The sequence below is a fragment of the Lepisma saccharinum genome, chromosome 17 (assembly GCF_977018435.1).
Source record: "Lepisma saccharinum chromosome 17, izLepSacc3.1, whole genome shotgun sequence".
NCBI lineage: Eukaryota > Metazoa > Arthropoda > Insecta > Zygentoma > Lepismatidae > Lepisma > Lepisma saccharinum.
The window spans coordinates 72,383,438-72,391,118 of NC_139245.1; the positions used below are offsets into that span (position 1 = coordinate 72,383,438).

At 49.9% G+C, this 7,681-nt stretch overlaps 1 non-coding gene across 1 annotated transcript; it reads right to left on the minus strand.

Moving 5' to 3' along the window:
* Nucleotides 1-21: 21 nt before the first annotated feature.
* LOC146001804 (small subunit ribosomal RNA) lies at nt 22-1,842 on the minus strand. Its single transcript, XR_014443606.1, has one exon. It is a non-coding gene; the product is annotated as a small subunit ribosomal RNA (ribosomal RNA).
* Between the last annotated feature and the right edge of the window lie 5,839 nt (nt 1,843-7,681).

The window sequence follows — 7,681 nt, forward strand, 5'->3', positions numbered from 1 at the left end:
AGAAGCGGATATACCGTACGGTAATGATCCTTGGGCAGGTTCTCCTACCCAAACCTTGTTACGACTTTTGCTTCCTCTAAGTGACCAGGTTCGGCCGTCTTCCCGACGGTTCCTGCTTAAGGTGGCAGGGCGCCGGTCCAAAGGCCTCACCGTATCACTCGATCGGATGCATCGACGGGCGGTGTGCACAAAGGGCAGGGACTCGATCAACGCGAGCTGATGACTCGCGCTTACTGGGCATTCCTCGTTAGCGGGGAACAATTTCAATCCCCGGTCCCTATCACGAAGGAGGTTCAGCGGTTACCCGTACCTCTCGGCAGGGGAAGACGCGTTGTCTCCTTCAGTGTGACGCGCGTGCGGCCCAGAGCATCTAAGGGCATCACTGACCTGATATAGCTCCCACTCTTGCTGCTTGCGACAACCGGTCCCTCTAAGAAGAGGTTTGATGCGCCGGGGGTACACGTACCCCGACGCCTAGTTAATAGGCAGGAGTCTCGCTCGTTATCGCAATCAAGCAGACAAATCGCTCCACCAACTAAAATCGGCCATGCACCACCATCCACCGAATCAAGAGAGAGCTCCCAATCTGTCAATCCTTACGGTGTCCGGGCCTGGTAAGTTTTGCCGTGTTGAGTCAAGTTGAGCCGCACGTCCCACGCCTTGTGGTGCCCTTCCGTCAATTCCTTTAAGTTTCAGCTTTGCAACCATACTCCCCCCGGAACCCGAAACCTCAGGTTTCCCGTGGGCTTCGCGCAAGGTCATCTTGAACCTTGCGCATCGCTGGATGGCATCGTTTATGGTTAGAACTAGGGCGGTATCTAATCGCCTTCGAACCTCTAACTTTCGTTCTTGATTAATGAAGACATTCTTGGCAAATGCTTTCGCTGTAGGTAGTCTTGCGAGGATCCAAGAATTTCACCTCTCCCCTCGCAATACTAATGCCCCCGTCAATCCCTTTTAATCATTACCTCTGGTTCGAAAACCAACAGAGAGAACCGAGGTCCTGTTCCATTATTCCATGCAAGGAGAATCGAGGCAAATAGCCTGCTTTGAGCACTTTAATTTGTTCAAAGTAAACGTCCCGGAATGCCACGATCCACTCGGTGAAGAGCAGACCGAGGAAACCGAGAAGATGTCCGGTACGGCCAATTCAACGCCTGACGGCGAACCGACCGCCCGAGACCCAGATCCAACTACGAGCTTTTTAACCGCAGCAACTTCAGTATACGCTATCGGAGCTGGACTTACCGCGTCTGCTGGCACCAGACTTGCACTCCGATAGGTTCACCCAAACGTTTAGGGTGGATACATTCCGATTACGGGGCCTCGGATGAGTCCCGCATCGATATTTTTCGTCACTACCTCCCCGTGCCGGGAGTGGGTAATTTGCGTGCCTGCTGCCTTCCATAGATGTGGTAGCCGTTTCTCAGGCTCCCTCTCCGGAATCGAACCCTGATTCCCCGTTACCCGTAATCACCATGGTGGGCCAATAACCCACCATCCAGTGTGATGAGGCAGACATTTGATAGATGCGTCGCCGGTGCTTGACCGTGCGATCTGCCTAGAGGTTACTTAGAGTCACCAAATGAGTCGGCCCGCAGAAGCGGACCGTTTGGTCTTTTAAAGGTAACGGCACCCCGTCCGGTTGCCCGGCCGGAGACGCCGTGAGCATGTATTAGCTCTGGAATTGCCACAGGTATCCAAGTAGGATGCGTACGATCTAAGGAACCATATCTGATGTAATGAGCCATTCGCGGTTTCACTTTGGTCAAGTCTGTACTGAGACATGCATGGCTTAGGCTTTGAGACGAGCATATGACTACTGGCAGGATCAACCAGGGTACGGTGCATACGGTGCGTATGCAGCACTCGCGCGAGGCAGAGTGCCATGTTTTAAGCAAGGAAAGCGGCTCGCCACTAACTTAGGCAACGCAACACTGCTGCGTGAACAACAGGTTACACCGGTTTCCCGAAAACATACTGCTACTCCCACTACTTTGGTTAGAGGCCTACGTAGTTCCGCTTTTAAAGCTGGAAACTTCGAGACGTTCGTTTGCGCGCGGGAACGGCGAACCGACTTCTTCGATTGGCACCGTGCCCGCGTCTTGGTTCTGTTCCTGGCCTGGGAGGCTGGGAGCTCCCAGCGAACATCCGTGCCTGTACGGCTACAGGCAGCCACTCAAGACGGCGCTCCGGAGAACGCACGCTTCGACGGCAACCCGTACAAAGTTCTCAGGAACCTTCGTGTTTAGGTTGCATCGCAACCGAGGTTGACAGATCTGCTGCTTTCCCTCGGTGCAGGCTTCAACCTAGAGTCGTTCGGTTGAGCCGGAGTTCCCGAAGTAGGCAGAGCGGACAGGTCAACTCCGGAAACGATGCAACACAAACAGAGAAGGCATCGCCGTCACCGAGCGGGAAAAGATAGCTCGCATGCTTTCCCTTGGTGCAGGCTTCATCCTAGAGTCGTTCGGATGAGCCGGAGTTCCCAAGGTAGGCAATAAAACACCGGTCGGGTACCTTGTGTCACTTCCCGCTGACCGAAGTCTGACGCTGTCGGCTTGCTCCTTCGCTCAACCTAGAGTCGTTCGGAAGAACGGAGGTGGCCAACTTACCATCAAACGACGGCGAAACTTGCTTTCCCTCGGTGCAGGCTTCAACCTAGAGTCGTTCGGATGAGCCGGAGTTCCCGAGGTAGGCAAGAATCCTGTTTTCCGTCGATTGATGTCTCGTCACGTCTCGGTAACGAGGGCTGACAAGCTAACTTGCTTTCCCTCAGAGTGCTCAGCCTACATTCGTTCGGAAGAGCAGAGTTGGGCAAGTACTCCCACACGACCGGTTATCTAAACTCGCTCGGCGTCCAACGGTTGACGAGCTTCCTTGCTTTCCCTCAGAGTGCTCAGCCTAAAGTCGTTCGGAAGAACAGAGGTAGGCAAGTTATCCGTTTGAGAGGCATTTTTCGGCACCTTACTTTGACGGGTGGCTCTGCTTTCCCTCCGTGCAGGCTCGACCTAGAGTCGTTCGGAAGAGCTGGAGGTAGGCAAGCTTCCCCACACAGGTGGGTAAGTCACTTCAAGGCGTTTATCCGAGGGTTACCGCTCAACCTACAGTTGTTCGGAAGAGCGGGGGGTAGGAAGTAAGAACCCTTTGGGAGTCTCCGTCGCCAGTCGGCACCTTACTTTGACAAGTAGTCGTACTTACCTCGGTGCAGGCTCGACTTAAAGGCGTTCGGAAGAGCTGAGGTAAGCACGTTCCCCCACACGCGTGGTTAAGTCAGTTCAAGGTGTTGTTCCGTGGGCTAAGGAGTTACCCTCGGGGGTGCTCGACCTACAGTTGTTCGGAAGAGCAGAGGGGTTACCGCTCAAACGGTTACGTCATGTGTCGGAGGCGAACCACCGAGTCCGAGGGCTGACAAGTTAGCAGCAACAAACTTGGTTCAGGTTCAACCTAGAGTCGTTCGGTGGAACCAGTCTTCCAAGGCAGGCTACCCTCCCGCATACGCGGCTCTGTCACTTACTCGGACACGGTGCAGAAACAACGACGAGTGTCGTGGCTTTTCCGCAAACTATGAATACTGCAATGCTTTGCGGAAAAGAAAAACCCAAAACTCCCACAAGAGTGGGGTGGCCTTTGAACGCATAGCTAACGTTCGCTTCGGGTCTCATCCGATAGGATGATCCCTACTCCATCCACGAAATTGCAAACGGCGGTTGACCGACAGCGGAGGCATTGATACCGATTGGTATACCTACCTCCCCGGTTGCTTGCGTGGCGGGTGAACAGTTGGATTCGAATTAGACTAGAGCCTTAAGGTCGATGCCTGAACAGAGGTCCATGCACCTCTGAGGTGGTTGCTTCACCTCAACGTGACTCGCAAGTGGGACAAGCTTGCTATATCGCCCTGTGCTCGCCACGTAATGCACAGGGCATCGCTCAAGAGCATGCTTAGCAAGCACAAGAGCCTCCATTCCCACCATATATCAATATGAATTGATTTACTCTTTTTTAACGATGCAAACTTGCACCTCTATGGTTACATTAAGCAACAGATGCAAGCTCAACTACAGTCAAAGAGTAGTAGCTTGGGAAAAGATTTCTCTTTGCGACTAGAGTCTTATGCTCATTGATTGACGGTCTATGTACCGATATACGGTAAGAGCCTGGGAAACACACAACTCCTTAAGTTTGCCCAGACAGAAAAATCTATCTGAAACTCCAAGCGTGGTTCAAGCCAAGCTCTTCGTGACTCGCAACCTGTGCAAAGGTGCTGTATCGCCCTGTGCTCGCCACGTAATGCACAGGGCATCGCTCAAGAGCATGCTTAGCAAGCACAAGAGCCTCCATTCCCACCATATATCAATATGAATTGATTTACTCTTTTTTAACTATGCAAACTTGCACCTCTATGGTTACATTAAGCAACAGATGCAAGCTCAACTACAGTCAAAGAGTAGTAGCTTGGGAAAAGATTTCTCTTTGCGACTAGAGTCTTATGCTCATTGGTTGACGGTCTATGTACCGATATACGGTAAGAGCCTGGGAAACACACAACTCCTTAAGTTTGCCCAGACAGAAAAATCTATCTGAAACTCCAAGCGTGGTTCAAGCCAAGCTCTTCGTGACTCGCAACCTGTGCAAAGGTGCTGTATCGCCCTGTGCTCGCCACGTAATGCACAGGGCATCGCTCAAGAGCATGCTTAGCAAGCACAAGAGCCTCCATTCCCACCATATATCAATATGAATTGATTTACTCTTTTTTAACGATGCAAACTTGCACCTCTATGGTTACATTAAGCAACAGATGCAAGCTCAACTACATTCAAAGAGTAGTAGCTTGGGAAAAGATTTCTCTTTGCGACTAGAGTCTTATGCTCATTGGTTGACGGTCTATGTACCGATATACGGTAAGAGCCTGGGAAACACACAACTCCTTAAGTTTGCCCAGACAGAAAAATCTATCTGAAACTCCAAGCGTGGTTCAAGCCAAGCTCTTCGTGACTCGCAACCTGTGCAAAGGTGCTGTATCGCCCTGTGCTCGCCACGTAATGCACAGGGCATCGCTCAAGAGCATGCTTAGCAAGCACAAGAGCCTCCATTCCCACCATATATCAATATGAATTGATTTACTCTTTTTTAACTATGCAAACTTGCACCTCTATGGTTACATTAAGCAACAGATGCAAGCTCAACTACAGTCAAAGAGTAGTAGCTTGGGAAAAGATTTCTCTTTGCGACTAGAGTCTTATGCTCATTGGTTGACGGTCTATGTACCGATATACGGTAAGAGCCTGGGAAACACACAACTCCTTAAGTTTGCCCAGACAGAAAAATCTATCTGAAACTCCAAGCGTGGTTCAAGTCAAGCTCCTTCGCCCTCGGAGGTGGTTGTTCCAGCTCTTCGTGACTCGCAACCTGTGCAAAGGTGCTGTATCGCCCTGTGCTCGCCACGTAATGCACAGGGCATCGATCAAGAGCATGCTTAGCAAGCACAAGAGCCTCCATTCCCATCATATATCAATATGAATTGATTTACTCTTTTTTAACCATGCAAACTTGCACCTCCATCGTTACGTTAAGCAACAGATGCAAGCTCAACTAAGGTCAAAGAGTAATAGCTTGGGAAAAGCTTCCTCTTTGCGACTAGAGTCGAATGCTCATTGGTTGACGGTCTAGGTACCGATATACGGTAAGAGACTGGGAAACTTATCTTTCTCACACACTTCTCCCGGACTCAATACACATGCGGTTCCTTCTGCAGGCATTGCCCTTTGGTGCAAGCACACTGGGAAAACTCAATCATTATTCACTTTTCCCAGACAGAGCAATTTATCACGAACTGCAAGCGTGGTTCCAGCCAAGTTCCATCGCCCTCGCAGGTCGTTGCTCCATCTCTCCGTGACTCGCATGCGGACCCAACTTGCTCTTTCGCCCTGTGGTCGCCACTTACTCACAGGGCACCTACTCCCCCAAGTATCAATAAGAATTGATTTGCTCTGTATAAACCATGGAGCTTTCCACCTCTCCTCCTCAAGTCACGCAAGCTCCAAGCTTGTCTAAAGTCAAAGAGTAAAGCTTTGGGAAAACCTTATTTCTCTTGCTTCTATGCGACTTTAGTCGCAAGCTCAACGTTTGACGGTCTAACTACCGATATACGGTAACAGCCTGGGAAACTTCTCTTTCTCACACATTTCTCCCAGACTCAATACACATGCGGTTCCTTCTGCAGGTATTGCCCTTTTGTGCAAGCACGCTGGGAAAACTCAATCATTATTCACTTTTCCCAGACAGAGCAATCTATCACGAACTGCAAGCGTGGTTCAAGCCAAGCTCCATCGTCCTCGGAGGTGGTAGTAGTTCCATCTCATCGTGACTCGCAACCTGGGCCAAGGTGCTGTATCGCCCTGTGTTCGCCACATATACACAGGGCATCACTCAAGAGCATGCTAAGCATGCCCAAGAGCCACCTTTCCCACCATATATCAAAATGAATTGATTTACTCTTTTTTGACCATGCAAACTTGCACCTCTATCGTTACGTTAAGCAACAGATACAAGCTCAACTTAAGTCAAAGAGTAGTAGCTTGGGAAAAGCTTTCTCTTTGCTTCTATGCGACTTTAGTCGCAAGCTCAACGTTTGACGGTCTAACTACCGATATACGGTAACAGCCTGGGAAACTTCTCTTTCTCACACATTTCTCCCAGACTCAATACACATGCGGTTCCTTCTGCAGGTATTGCCCTTTTGTGCAAGCACGCTGGGAAAACTCAATCATTATTCACTTTTCCCAGACAGAGCAATCTATCACGAACTGCAAGCGTGGTTCCAGCCAAGTTCCATCGCCCTCGCAGGTGGTTGCTCCATCTCTCCGTGACTCGCAAGCGGACCCAACTTGCTCTTTCGCCCTGTGGTCGCCACCTACTCACAGGGCACCTACTCCCCCCAAGTATCAATAAGAATTGATTTGCTCTGTATAAACCATGGAGCTTTCCACCTCTCCTCTTTAATTCGCACCAGCACTCTGCGGCCCATTGCCGCCATTATAACAGCCTGGGAAACTTCTCTTTCTCACACACTCAATACACATGCGGTTGCTTCTGCAGGTATTGCCCTTTTGTGCAAGCACACTGGGAAAACTCAATCATTCTTCACTTTTCCCAGCCTAACTTCTTTCTCGGACACCCTTACGTCCATTGCCGTTATTATACCCAAACTGGGAAAGACTTGTGTCAAGTCACCCAGATACCTCCCACCCCCCAAAGAGAAAACGGCTAAAAAACGGTCACTCTTCACCCTAGAATCAAAAAACCTTTTTTTTTTTTTTAAATGAATCGTATATGCATGTAGATAATGAAAAAAAAACTCCCGAACCTCAAAATCGCTGTTTTCTATATGTTTTTTGACTTAGAAAATTTTTTTCAAGAATTTTCAACTTCGAGCTAGGGAATCAAAATTCGGCAAGAAGGTAGCCCAGGTCAAAGGAATAAAAGTTTCGAATGCGATTTTCAGATATCTCCAAAATCGCGGCCTCCATCTTGGAAAATGGCGGATTTCGTCCCCAGCGACTTGCAGCTCCGCCCCTAAACACCCTTTTAAACTGGTTCCAGCAGACGCATCGCGCTAACCCCAAACGCAGGGTGGTATGTGAAGATAACGTGACGGTAAAGTAAGCAGTGGGTTGAGTGT